General features: G+C 33.6%; 1 protein-coding gene and 1 long non-coding RNA gene across 2 annotated transcripts in view; one reads left to right on the plus strand and one right to left on the minus strand.

The window, feature by feature from the left end:
* Positions 1-14,664, minus strand: part of LOC128160587 (uncharacterized) — a 53,510-nt gene that overhangs the window by 21,114 nt on the left and 17,732 nt on the right. The window lies entirely within an intron of this gene.
* Positions 251-3,254, plus strand: LOC128160588 (uncharacterized). The gene is made up of 2 exons (XR_008240304.1): positions 251-696; positions 2,958-3,254. It is a non-coding gene; the product is annotated as an uncharacterized LOC128160588 (long non-coding RNA).

A 14,664-nucleotide genomic window follows, 5' to 3' on the forward strand; every position in this document is an offset into this window, starting at 1 on the left:
AATTAGGGGTCAGCAGCTCATACACGTATTTTTCTGATAGCAAAAATCGTTATCATTTTATGAAAAAAAATTAATTTAGTTATTGTTAATATATTAAATATTGTCATTTGGTATCAAATTAAGCAAGTTCTGTCCTATATTTTTTTTTAAATTTCATAAAACAAATATGTGAGAATCGTACATGAACGAGTTAATATGTCTACATAGACACACAAGCGAACAAATGCCACATTAAGGCCCAGGCATTTACTGCATTACGTTGTGTTGCGTCTTGTTGTGATTCAATTTCATTTTTTTCATCTATATCATTTATGAATTCAATGAACACACATTATTTAAACGTTCTATGTGCGACTATTTGTCGGGGCGCCCCTGTTTGTGACCCCCGCGCGCGCGCGCCGAATGTAAACAGTAACGAACGGCATTGTAGGAAAGAGAGAGCCGTAATGCAGAAGAGAAGTTGTGTATTCTTTCGGTGTACACATGCATTTTCAATTTGCTGTGAAACATATGAACATGCACAGGGAACAATACTACATATTTGTTTAAGGAGGATATTTTTCTCGTGTGAATCGTTTACAAGGAAATTCTGACAGCCACACTTCTGTCGACGATCAGCCGTTGATAAGCTACGAGTAATAAAGGAGAAAAGATGGACATTAAAGTGTGTGATTTATGTGGATGTTACTGAAGAAGGTGAGGCTTTTACTCCTTTTAAAGTTTCTTGTTAACTGGTTAAAATTTAGTATATAGTATAGATGTACATGTAAGTACGTGCACACTGTTAGATGTTTTTGTTATGGTGGGGTGTTTGTTTACTAACGTGTAATTTTTACATGTTTCATGGATGTTTAGACTCGCTCGAGGTTCATGGGGGACTGGAAAGGGTAACTGAATTTATCTATTTAAAAAAATAACAGATTGTGAATTTTCAACTCAAAATTCAAAGCAGGGTCAAATTATATTATAGAAACATATCATACATGTATATTCTTGTGCAGAGGACTCCAAATGTAGTCATGAATACCCTGTAGACATAACTTCAAGTAAATAAATTGTATACTTCAGACTTCAGAGTTAAAACATGACTTTAATATCTTTATGATGCCGATCATTGTATCATTAAAGAGGTATAGCAGACCAACGGGTACCCGGTACATGTACTTGTACATGTAGGTTACAAGTTAGAACTATGCCTACCATTCTACCAGTTCACATAATTTTTCTTGTTTAGCAGTTATGATGTGTACTTAAATTGTCCTTGTTAATGTTTTAGATAAAAAATTTTATTCTCTTTTTTTAATCTGACTACTGGCAGTACTGGCGTGCGAGCAGTTCTCGCCGAGGACCATTTCTCGCTGGTGCACTGTTACATCATATTTTCGTATATAATTTTATGTGTTGATAAAATGACATAACAATGCACTGGTGAGAAATGGTACTCGGCGAGAACTGATCGCACGCCAATATTGATTAATTACAGACAAAAACTGAAGGTTGCGAGTGTTATTTTTAATTGAACAACATTGTTTAAAATAATTCTTTATATATATGACGATCAGACCGGTTTGAATACCAGTGCCAGATAGCTCAGTTGGTAGAGCACTTGACTAGAGATTCAGGGGGCCCAGGTTCAAATCCCTTCATTATTTCTTCCATCCTGTTACAATATTGGTGTTGTGACCAACCCCTGGAACTAACAGGTTAATTCGATCCTGCCAGGGATGATCTTCGAGGGTGAAGATCATTTAAGGGGGAGGAATGTGACGGTCAGACTGGTTTGAATACCGGTGCCAGATACATGTAGCTCAGTTGGTAGAGCACTTGACTAGAGATTCAGAAGGCCAGGTTCGAATCCCACTTTGTTCCGTCGTTATTTCTCCCATCTTTTACATATACATGTATATCAGATATATGACAGATGATTAAGGTCATCACATGTTTTGCAAGATGCAATAAGTGTTAAAAACCTTTACTTTACAACAGAATACATTTAAGTGAATATTTATGTTTCTTGTCATTATTTGGTGTGGTTTTCTTGACAGTGTCGCATAAACAATTTACCCGCTCCTAAAACACAAACTTTCTTTTTGTGGATTCAGCTTACCGCTGATTGGCTGCTGTTGCAGCAGACAAATAAGATATGCACGCACAAAACACAATGAACTTATCAGAGAATGAGTTGAGTTTATTTAAACTGTTGGAATTTGGGTATTTTTTTTTAAAATGTATACTTGTGACAAAACATATATGTGGTACATACAGCTGTAGCTTTATGAAGAAAATTTTGGTTAGACCATATATACCTATCATGCAAGTAAATGATATTTACAAAAAACTTGCAATTTATGGCGCACGAAATATACGCTAGTTTTATAAAGATTGACATACATGTAATGTACCACATTCTTTGAAAAATAATCTATTAAAAATTCTTCATTAAGTTTACTCATACATGTTTTATGCTTATTACACGTAGTATTGTTTTTAAAACATGTAATTTATAAGAAAATAAACAAAAACCCTCGCTAAATTTATTTGCAAACAAAAAATACACAGTAGAATTGATAAAAAATGGTATACCAGAAGCTAATACCAGTACATGTACTTTGACGCTGTTCGGTGGGTAATATTCGTTTGTAATTTACGAATTGAAATATTGACTGTTGCACTACAAGTATGGTAATAAACTCTCTCTCTCTCAAACTCTCTCTCTTTCTCAATTTGATAAGTGTTTATACCTATGAAAATTTTTTAATATTATATTATGACTTGATATGCAAATTTTTGATCTTGAACTGCCTAAATGTTATGTCATGTATTGGGATAGGTCATACTTATTACACTGCATGGTCAGTGTATTTTTTACAGAAATACTATGCATATGTTAATGTAAACACAGCTATTACTAGTACATGTATGTAAACACAGCTAATTATTTTTTTTATTTATTTCAGCTCAAAACAGACTCTTGTTACCACATGGCTTTTACCGGTACCTGTTGATTCTTGTGGGTCAGCTCCTGAGATTAACCTGTCACCTCTATCCACATGCATATTCCTTGTGTTCTACAGACTATTTACTGGTAATTCAAATTAAATCCCATAATGCATGAACAATAATGGAACTTGAAGAAAGCATCATGCCATGTTGTGGTTTGTGTTTGATAAGAAATTATGAAAACAAAATTAAGGCTGTTTAAAGAAATTCATAATTGCTGTGAAAATTTGTTTTTCAATAAAAGTATACAATTATGTTTCCTTTATTTTTTATTTCATAAAGATATTTAGATGTGTTTACATAATTGAAACCCCCCCCCCCCTTCTATTTAATTGTCTGCATTAAGATTACATGTAGGATATGTAAATGTACATTTGACTTTGAAATAACATCTGCTATGATAATTACTTTTGAAATGAACAAGAAACAACCTATTTCTACCTTTCTAAGGTATATATGCATAAAAAAGTAGAAAAACATGTCAAATTTGAACATTTTTCATTGAAATCAACTCTGTCTCCAGCTACCTGGGTGTGTTTGAATTTAATTCTAATTTAAGGCAGATGTCTAACTTGTAGGTTGTAACTTACTGTTTTAGCATGGTTAGAAGAAGACTAGAAATCAGAATAGATTAGATATTCACTAAATATGATTGTTAGCTTACTTTTTTCATGAAAACAAGAAATCACAAGCAGGACAGCTGTCTATTTGTTAATTAAAATGGTACAAATCATACAATAAACAAATAAAGATCACATTTTAGAATCATTGATGATTGTTTTCAAATATGTGTGAGAAATGACTCAAGGAAATTGCCACATGTTTCATAAAATTAGGTAAAACATTTCAAACCATGACTTTTTATGAAAATCAAAAGATTGGGGGGTGGGGGGTATACATGTAAGGGTATTTCTAAGTGATGTGAAGCTTTTATCATAATTATATCATGTAGGCATATGTTGTATTGAATAAGGTTTCTTTTTAAAGGTGGTTGAACAAAAGTTGACCTCTAAAAGGTCAGATAAAGATGTTTTACTATGGAGAACCCTGTAAATCTGTGTTTACTTAAGGAAATTGGAAATGGTGGGTTCACTTAAATGGCCATATTTTTATTAAACCTCAATGGAATTGGCAATATGTGGTATTCTTTTTCTCAGAATTGCATTAGCTTTCTTATTCTAAGACAAACCCGTCTTTTCATAAAAATGTTAGTGTACTAAGTTAAAGATACAAGGAACAGTCTCGGATAAAGTACCATCAATATTTCTGTAAAATTGAGAGTGACTGTACTTGAAGGTTTATCATTGTTGCGTAGATTCATGAAATGAATTTTAATGATTACCAATAGTTAGAGGGATGTCTGTTGTTGGAATTGGTAAGCAATATTAAAGCCTCTAATTTTAAGTACCGGTACATGAGAAGCAGAAATAAATTGTGAAACTTGCGGCTATGACAGATATGTTGACTTTACAGTGAAATTGAAGGTTACAAACGGGAGGTTATATAACATGAAATGTAGGTGGATGGGATATTATATGCCTATTTAGTATTTACTGGGTATGAGGACAATAGCAAGTTTATTGTCCCTCAAGACAGCAAATATTTAATGAGGCAAAGCCAAGGGAAATAGTAGCTGTGGAATGGGACAATAAACTTGCTATTGTCCGAATAGTCAGTTAATTGGTATTTCATTATACAGAAGAAAACTTTATTTGTCAGCGATGCAGAATTTCTTGATGATAAACAAATTAGAGTTAAATCAAACTTTGTATTTAATGCGGCGATCTTATTAGGTCAGAGGTGTTCCGAGTTTAAGGTGATATGGGACACTTCCATGTTGTGACGTATTGTTTATCGAAATAAACAATAAAATAAAGTGTAATTATATAAGTACATGTAGTTTCTTCTCAAAAATGGTCACCTAACTCCTTAGCACAGTGGGTTAGAGGGTTTACTAGGAACCTGTAAGTCATGAGTTCGAATCCCGCTGGGGTTTTTACAATTTTTACCTTTTCAAATATTTTTAAAAGCTATTTTTTGGTTAAATATTGTAAAATTTGAAAATTCTAAACCGGTGAAAAGTTTTCAATTATATAGTACATGTACTTTAATCCACATTAATATCGACAGATGTCCAATACCACCTTAAAAAGGAGGGAAATCAAATTCTGCTAATGAATGGTTTTGATGACTATTCACCATGGGCAGATAGCATGGATACTATTTTAGATAAAAAGGCATGTTTATGCGGGCGCCTTCTAGTGATCAATTTGTCAGTCTGTCCATCCGAGATTGCTTGACAGGAGCATAGCTTCTCTCCCCTTGGCCAAATCTGGCTCATACCTCATCCACAGGGTTCCTTTGGTTGAAGGATGTGCAGTGACCTTGAACCATGTTTTTTGGTATAAGGTTAAGGTCATAGCAGAATTATATATATAAAATCCTTGTCTGGGGCATATCTTTTTTCCCTTTGGTCCAATCTGGCTAATACTCACAGAGTGTCTCTATGGTTAAACGATGTGCAGTGACCTTGCATGAAATTTCTAGGTAACGGGTGAAGATCATATCGGATCATGCAAATATCCTTTTTTGAGAGCAAATATAATTTCTACTAACCCCTATTTGGCTCAGACTTCACATAAGCAGAGCTTTTGAGTAAAGGGTGAAAGGGTGTGTAGTGACCTTGAACCTATTTTCAGTGAAAAGAAACTGTGAAGGTCATATCAGAATTATATTTTTAAAAATCCTTGTCCGGAGTATATCTTCTCTCCCTTTGCTCCATTCAGCCTCATATTTTACCCACATGATGCCTTTGTTCAAAATATATGCAATGACCTCGAATGATATTTGTAGATGAAGAGTCAAGGTCATATCAGATCACACAAAAATCCATATTTTAAGAGCATAGATATACTCTCCTTTTAGCCCCTATTTGGCTAATATTTTACCTTTACAGAGTTTATTGGTTAATGGCGTGCAGTGACCTTGAACCAAGTCTGTCAATGTGAAGGTCATAGCAGATCTTTTTAAAATTAGTTTTAAATAGTAGATTATTTTCCAAATATGCTTAATCTTGGTCAGATTGAACAAAAATGCATCTATGTTAGGGGGAATGAAATTGAATTAAAAGTTCTATGCCAGCTGGAAAAATTTCAAGTTATAGGTCAAGGTCAAAGCAGAATTCTCTGAAATAACATAAGCGGGGCCCTTTGAAATGTTCACCATTTCAATGTTGTCTGGTTCATAGTAATTTTACATAGAAAATATTCACAGAAGTACAGTAAAGTAAACTTAACATCGATAAGTTTCTGACAATTAATGACGCAACGAGCACACAGTACGAAAGGTCAACCTTTTGAAAAGCAGTGAAGAGGAAAAGTTGCTCAGAATTATGTTTTAAACAAAATTGATTTTTTACATAAATTTTAATTTTGCATTCTGGGTTAAGAAAAAAGATGTTAGTTCAAGGTAAAGTAAACTTGTACCTAAAATGAAGTCAAATTTGTTAAGTCGTACTTAAACACATTGGTTTTTTTTCTTACGTCGTTCTTGAAATGGTTAAGGGTTTTTGGTTAAGTCGTACTTAAAAACATTCGGATCATGTTAAGTTTTACCAAGAATCATTCGATTTTTTTTTTATCTTTTTGTACTTAGGTTTCTTTGTTACTAGATTAAGAACTCTGCTTCTTAGACGTACTTCTAGCGTTGCTTTCGACATTAGCGGAAAACCCACTCGTTGCTTTGCAACGAGCTTTGCTCTAGTTATTATTATTATTATTTTTTTTTTCCACGAATTTTGTGCACGCGATTTCTCGAAAACTATTCGGCCGATTTCGACCATTTTTTCTCAGATGATAGCCAGTGGTCATAATTCTAGAAGTTTTTTGAAATTTTGAAATCGGCACTTCCGGTTCCGATTTACGGCCGATTTTGTCAGTTTTTACGACCCATTTTGTGCAGACAAAAACTCAGAGACTATCAGAGATATGAATATGAAATTTTCAGGATAGGTAGACCATAGGTTGAAGTTGTGCACAATGTAGTTTTTTGGCGCCAGTGGCGCCATTTCTATGAGCTCGCCTGGGCTCGAAAATTGGGTACGAATTTCGAATCAAATTTTTCATACGTTTTGATCTGTATCTTTTTATGTGTTGATATTTTGTTAAAACATATATAACAAAAAAGGTAGATAATCAAAAGTTCTTTTCAACAAAATCAAGAAATAGGGGCTGGCCCCTTAAATTAGGGACCAAGACACTCATAAACTCTATTACAAATAACATAAAAACGATAAAGATTTTGTAATGCATTATAGAAGCAAAGTTGTTGATCGTACCAATATCTATTAGGAAAAAAGCATTGCCACGCCCATTTATTACGTAATTAGGGATTTTTAGGGGGCCAAAGTACTTAAACTTTGACGAAAAATAACTAGAGAAGTATACATATTTTGTTAGACATCATAGAAGAGAAAATGTTTGAATAAATGATTTAAATTGATTCCACATATCAAAACACGCATTTCTGTCCCCATTAAGGATCTAGAGGGCTGGCCCCTAAAATATTCAATCATTTGTATCTCAAAAGTGATCAACAATTTTAGATGGATGTAAGAACAAAAAATGTTAGTATTCATGAGACCTTTCGTATAAAATCAAGAAAAAGGGGCTGGCCCCTTTTTTTAGGGGCCAAGGCACTCATAAACTCTATTACAAATAACTTAAAAACGATAAAGATTTTGTAATGCATTATAGAAGCAAAGTTGTTGATCGTACCAATATCTATTAGGAAAAATCATTGCCACGCCCATTTATTACGTAATTAGGGATTATTAGGGGCCAAAGTACTTAAACTTTGACGAAAAATAACTAGAGAAGTATACATATTTTGTTAGACATCATAGAAGAGAAAATGTTTGAATAAATAATTTAAATTGATTCCACTTATCAAAACACGAATTTCTGTCCCCATTAAGGATCTAGAGGGCTGGCCCCTAAAATATTCAATCATTTGTATCTCAGAAATGATCAACAATTTTACATGGGTGTAAGAACAAAAAATATTTGTATTCATGAGACCTTTCGTATAAAATCAAGAAAAAGGGGCTGGCCCCTTTTTTTAGAGGCCAAGGCACTCTTAAACTCTATTCCAAATAACTTAAAAACGATAAAGATTTTGTAATGCATTATAGAAGCAAAGTTGTTGATCGTACTAATATCTATTAGAAAAAAATATTGCCACGCCCATTTATTACGTAATTAGGGATTTTTAGGGGCCAAAGAACTTAAACTTTGACGCAATATAACTAGAGAAGTAGAAATATTTTGTTAGACATCATAGAAGAGAAAATGTTTGAATTTATGATTTAAATGGATTCCACATGTGAAAACACGAATTTCTGTCCCCATTAAGGATTTAGAGGGCTGGCCCCTAAAATATGCAATCATTTGTATCTCAAAAATGAACAACAATTTTAGATGCGTGTAAGAACAAAATATGTTAGTATTCGTGAGACCTTTCGAATAAACGGAAGAAAAAGGGGCTGGCCCCTTCAATTAGGGACCAAGACACTGGTAAAGTCGTTTACACATACCTTAAAAACGATGAAGATTGTGTAATATATTATAGAAACAAAGTTGTTGATCGAAACAATATCAGTTTGTAAAACTCATTGCCCGACCAATTGATGACGTATTTATGGATTTTCAGGGACTAAAACCTTAAATCTTTAATGTGCTGTATCTGAAAAAGCAAAACACTTTCTAAAGTATTTTAAAGGATATTGACAATCGTATACATTATCTAAAATGAAGTGGTTGAGGGAGAATTCTGAAATTTCATTGATATTTTAATCGAATCGTTTAAAAAATTGAACGGAAGACCTACTCGTTACTCGTAACGAGATCGTATCTAGTTAAGGTCTTCCGTTTCCAGCGGAAGACCTTATAGTTTTCGTACTGTTTCTTATTATTATTATTTTTTTCCCAAAATTTTGTGCACGCGATATCTCGAAAACTATTCGGCCGATTTCAACCATTTTTTCACAGATGATTGCCAGTGGTCATAATTCTAGAAGTTTTTTTTAATTTTGAAATCGGCACTTCCGGTTCCGATTTACGGCCGATTTTGTCAGTTTTTACGACCCATTTTGTGCAGACATAAACTCAGAGACTATCAGAGATAGGAATATGAAATTTTCAGGATAGGTAGACCATAGGTTAAAGTTGTGCACAATGTAGTTTTTTAGCGCCAGTGGCGCCATTTCTATGAGCTCGCCTAGGCTCGAAAATTGGGTACGAATTTCGAATCAAATTTTTCATACGTTTTGATCTGTATCTTTTTATGAGTTGATATTTTGTTAAAACATATATAACAAAAGTGGTAGATAATCAAAAGTCCTTTCCAACAAAGTCAAGAAATAGGGGCTGGCCCCTTAAATTAGGGGCCAAGACACTCATAAACTCTATTACAAATAACTTCAAAACGATAAAGATTTTGTAATGCATTACAGAAGCAAAGTTGTTGACCGTAATAATATCTATCAGGCAAGATCGTTGCTACGCCCATTTATTACGTAATTAGGGATTTTTAGGGGCCAAAGTACTAAAACTTTGACAACATTTATCTAGAAAAATAGACATATTTTGTTTAGCATTGTTGAAGAGAAATGCTTGCATTGATGATTTTAATCGATTCCATTAATCAAAACACCAATGTCTGTCCCCATTAAGGATCTAAAGGGCTGGCCCCTAAAATATTCAATCATTTGTATCTAAAAAATGAACAACAATTCTAGATAAGTGTAAGAACAAAAAATGTTAGTATTCGTGAGACCGTTCAAATGAACTCAAGAAAATAGGACTGGCCCCTTAAATTAGGGGCCAAGATACTCGTAAAGTCAATTACAAATAACTTAAAAACGATAAAGATTTTGTAATGCATTATAGAAACAAAGTTGTTGGTCGTAACAATAGCACTTTGTAAAACGAATTTCTAAACCAATTAATAACGTAATTAGGGATTTTAGGGGACTAAAATCTTAAACCTTAAATGTGCTGTATGTGAAAAAGCAAAACTCTTTGTTAAGCATTTCAAGGGATATTGACAATCGTATGCATTATCTGAAAGGGAGTGGTTGAGGGGGAAATTTGAAATTTCATTTATATTTTAATCGTATCGTTTAAAAATTGAACGGAAGACCTACTCGTTAATCGTAACGAGATCGTATCTAGTTATTATTATTTTTTTCCACAAATTTTGTGCACGCGATTTCTCGAAAACTATTCGGCCGATTTCAACCATTTTTTCTCAGATGATAGCCAGTGGTCATAATTCTAGAAGTTTTTTGAAATTTTGAAATCGGCACTTCCGGTTCCGATTTACGGCCGATTTTGTCAGTTTTTACGACCCATTTTGTGCAGACATAAACTCAGAGACTATCAGAGATAGGAATATGAAATTTTCAGGATAGGTAGACCATAGGTTGAAGTTGTGCACAATGTAGTTTTTTGGCGCCAGTGGCGCCATTTCTATGAGCTCGCCTAGGCTCGAAAATTAGGTACGAATTTCGAATCAAATTTTTCATACGTTTTGATCTGTATCTTTTTATGAGTTGATATTTTGTCAAAACATATATAACAAAGAAGGTAGATAAGCGAAAGTTCTTTTCAACAAAATCAAGAAATAGGGGCTGGCCCCTTAAATTAGGGGCCAAGACACTCATAAACTCTATTACAAATAACATGAAAACGATAAAGATTTTGTAATGCATCATAGAAGCAAAGTTGTTGATCGTACCAATATCTATTAGGAAAAAAACATTGCCACGCCCATTTATTACGTAATTAGGGATTTTTAGGGGCCAAAGTACTTAAACTTTGACGAAAACTAACTAGAGAAGTATACATATTTTGTTAGACATCATAGGAGAGAAAATGTTTGAATAAATGATTTAAATTGATTCCACTTATCAAAACACGCATTTCTGTCCCCATTAAGGATCTAGAGGGCTGGCCCCTAAAATATTCAATCATTTGTATCTCAAAAGTGATCAACAATTTTAGATGGATGTAAGAACAAAAAATGTTAGTATTCATGAGACCTTTCGTATAAAATCAAGAAAAAGGGGCTGGCCCATTTTTTTAGGGGCCAAGGCACTCTTAAACTCTATTACAATTAACTTAAAAACGATAAAGATTTTGTAATGGATTATAGAAGCAAAGTTGTTGATCGTACCAATATCTATTAGGAAAAATTATTGCCACGCCCATTTATTACGTAATTAGGGATTTTTAGGGGCCAAAGTACTTAAACTTTGACGAAAAATAACTAGAAAAGTAGAAATATTTTGTTAGACATCATAGAAGAGAAAATGTTTGAATTTATGATTTAAATCGATTCCACTTATCAAAACACGAATTTCCGTCCCCATTAAGGATCTAGAGGGCTTGCCCCTAAAATATTCAAACATTTGTATCTCAGAAATGATCAACAATATTACATGGGTGTAAGAACAAAAAATATTTGTATTCTGAAGACCTTTTCAAACAAATCAAGAAAAAGGGGCTGGCCCCTTTTTTTAGGGGCCAAGGCACTCGTTAACCCTATTACAAATAACTTAAAAACGATAAAGATTTTGTAATGCATTATAGAAGCAAAGTTGTTGATCGTACCAATATCTATTAGAAAAACTTATTGCCACGCCCATTTATTACGTAATTAGGGATTTTTAGGGGCCAGAGTACTTAAACTTTGACTCAATATAACTAGAGAAGTAGACATTTTTTGTTAGACATGATAGAAGAGAAAATGTTTGAATTTATGATTTAAATCGATTCCACTTATCAAAACACGAATTCCTGTCCCCATTAAGGATCTAGAGGGCTGGCCCCTAAAATATTCATACATTTGTATCTCAAAAATGATCAACAATTTTAGATGGGTGTAAGAACAAAAATTGTTAGTATTTTTAAGACCTTTTCAAAGAAATCAAGAAAAAGGGGCTGGCCCCCTTTTTTGGGGGGGGGGGCAAGAAACTCGTAAAGTCTATTACAAATTACATAAAAACGATTAAGATTTCGTAATGCATTATAAAAGCAAAGTTGTTAATTGTAGCAATATCTATCTGGAAAACTCATTGCAACACCCATTTATTACGTAATTAGGGATTTGTATACATTATCTGAAAGTGTGTGTGTGTGTGTGTGGGGGGGGGGGGGGTAATTCTAAAATTATATCGATTATTCATGGTATGATTAAAAAAACAGAAATCGCAAGGAAGACCTACTCGTTACTCGTAACGAGATCGTATCTAGTTATTATTAAGGTCTTCCGTTTCCAACGGAAGACCTTATTGTTTTCGTACTGTTTCTTATTAAGGTCTTCCGTTTCCAACGGAAGACCTTATTGTTTTCGTTCGGTTTCTTTTTCCCTATTATTATTATTTTTCTTTTTTTTTCTTACAAATTTTGTGCACGCGATTTCTCAGAAACGACTTGACCGATTTTCATGAAACTTACAGATATAATAGATAGTGATCGGAACCTTATAGGTTTTTTATTATATTGATAACGTCAGTTCCGTTTTTGAGATATTGACGTTTTAGCGATTTTTAGAGGGGTGGCTTGTTCCTCTAACTTCTCCTAAACTATAAAAGATATCGAGTTCAAATTTTCAGGGATAGTAGACAAAAGATTGTAGATTTGCAATTTTATTTTCATTTTGATCTGGCTTAAAAGGCGTTGAAGCTCGCCTGGACCCGAAAATTGAGTTTAAAAAAATGTCGTATTTTTTCTGGTTTTCTTTGTTTATCTCTTTACTGAAAAATATTTTGTTAAGACATGTAATGTAAAAAAGGTTTATATTTACCGGAGCTTTCATTCGATATCAAGAAAAAGGGGCTGGCCCTACAAATTAGGGGACCAAAGGGCTCTAAAGTCTTTATTCTGTAGCCCTTTATTGAGAGATATTTTGTGAACGGTTATAGAAGCAAATGTGTTTATCTTACAGTTATGTATCTAGCAATGTAATGATTTTATCATGTGTCACGTGATTAAGGGTTTTTAGGGGCCAAAAGTCCAAAATTTTGATCACCCATATCTCAGAAAGGAAAAATATTTTGAAATGCAGTACAGAAGAAAAGTTGTCAAAATGATGTTCTCAACAAAATGCAACCTTCAAAATTTCGTTAAACGGCCCCTATAAGGAGATTAGGGATCGGCCCCTAAAACCTTCATTCTCATATGTCTCCAGAACGGTAACGAATTTCTAAACACTTGTTGAACAAAATTTGTTTAGAATTAAATGACCGTTCATCTGATATCAAGAAATAGGGGCTGGCCCCTCAAATTAGGGGACCAAAGGGCTCCAAAGTCTTTAATCTGTAGCCTTTTACTGAGAGATATTTTGTGAAATGTTATAAAGGCAAATATGTTTATCTCACAGTTATTTATCCAAGTAATGTAATGATTTTGTCATGTATTACGTAATTAAGGGTTTTTAGGGGCCAAAAGTCCAAAATTTCGATCACCCATATCTCAGAAAGGAAAAATATTTTGTAATGCAATACAGAAGAAAAGTTGTTCAAATTAATGGTCATAACAATATGCAACCTTCAAAATTTTGTAAAACGGCCCCTATAGGGAGATAAGGGATCGGCCCCTAAAACATTTTTTCTCATATATCTCCAGAATGGTAACGAATTCCTAAACACTTGTTGAACAAAATTTGTTTAGAATTAAATGACCTTTCATATAATATCAAGAGAAAGGGGCTGGCCCTTCAAATTAGGGTACCAAAGGGCTCCAAAGTCTTTAATATGTAGCCCTTTACTGAGAGATATTTTGTGAACGGTTATAGAAGGAAATATGTTTATCTCACAGTTATGTATCCAGGCAATGTAATGATTTTGTCATGTATTATGTAATTAAGAGGTTTTAGGGGCCAAAAGTCCAAAATTTCGATCACCCAAATCTCAGAAAGGAAAAATATTTTGAAATGCAGTACAGAAGAAAATTTGTTCAAAATGATGTTCTTAACTAGATGCAATCTTCAAAATTTCGCCAAACGGCCCCTATAAGGAGATAAGGGATCGGCCCCTTAAACCTTCTTTCTCATATATCTCCAAAACGGTAACGAATTTTTAAACACTTGTTGACAAAATGTTTTCAGAAATAAATGTCCTTTCATTTGATTTCAAGAAAAAGGGGCTGGCCCCTTATATTAAGTGATCAAAGGGCTCTAAAAAAATTCATCTATAGCCCTTTAATGAGACCCATTTTGTGAAAGGTTATTAATGCTAGATTAGGTATAATACGTTCATATATTCTAACAATATAATGATTTTCTCTTGTGTTACCCAATTTGGGTTTTTAGGGACCAGATGTAAACAAAATTAATCTTTTCAATCTTAATTGGAGAAAATGCAAGCATTTAAAAAAGGGATGTAATAGAACTTATAAAAAGCGATGCAATAAAGCATTAGTACTTCACTCCTTTTTCCATATCATGTTTTGTTGTCGAAAATCAAAGTCGATGATGTCATATTTTCTTCTAAAAATCGGACGGAAGACCTCCTCGTTGCTCGCAACGAGATCGTGTCTAGTTATTATTCTTTTTTTCCTTACACATTTTGTGCAGGCGATTTCTCGGAAATGGCTGATTCGA

Source organism: Crassostrea angulata, chromosome 8, assembly GCF_025612915.1.
Source record: "Crassostrea angulata isolate pt1a10 chromosome 8, ASM2561291v2, whole genome shotgun sequence".
Classification (NCBI taxonomy): Eukaryota; Metazoa; Mollusca; class Bivalvia; order Ostreida; family Ostreidae; genus Magallana; species Magallana angulata.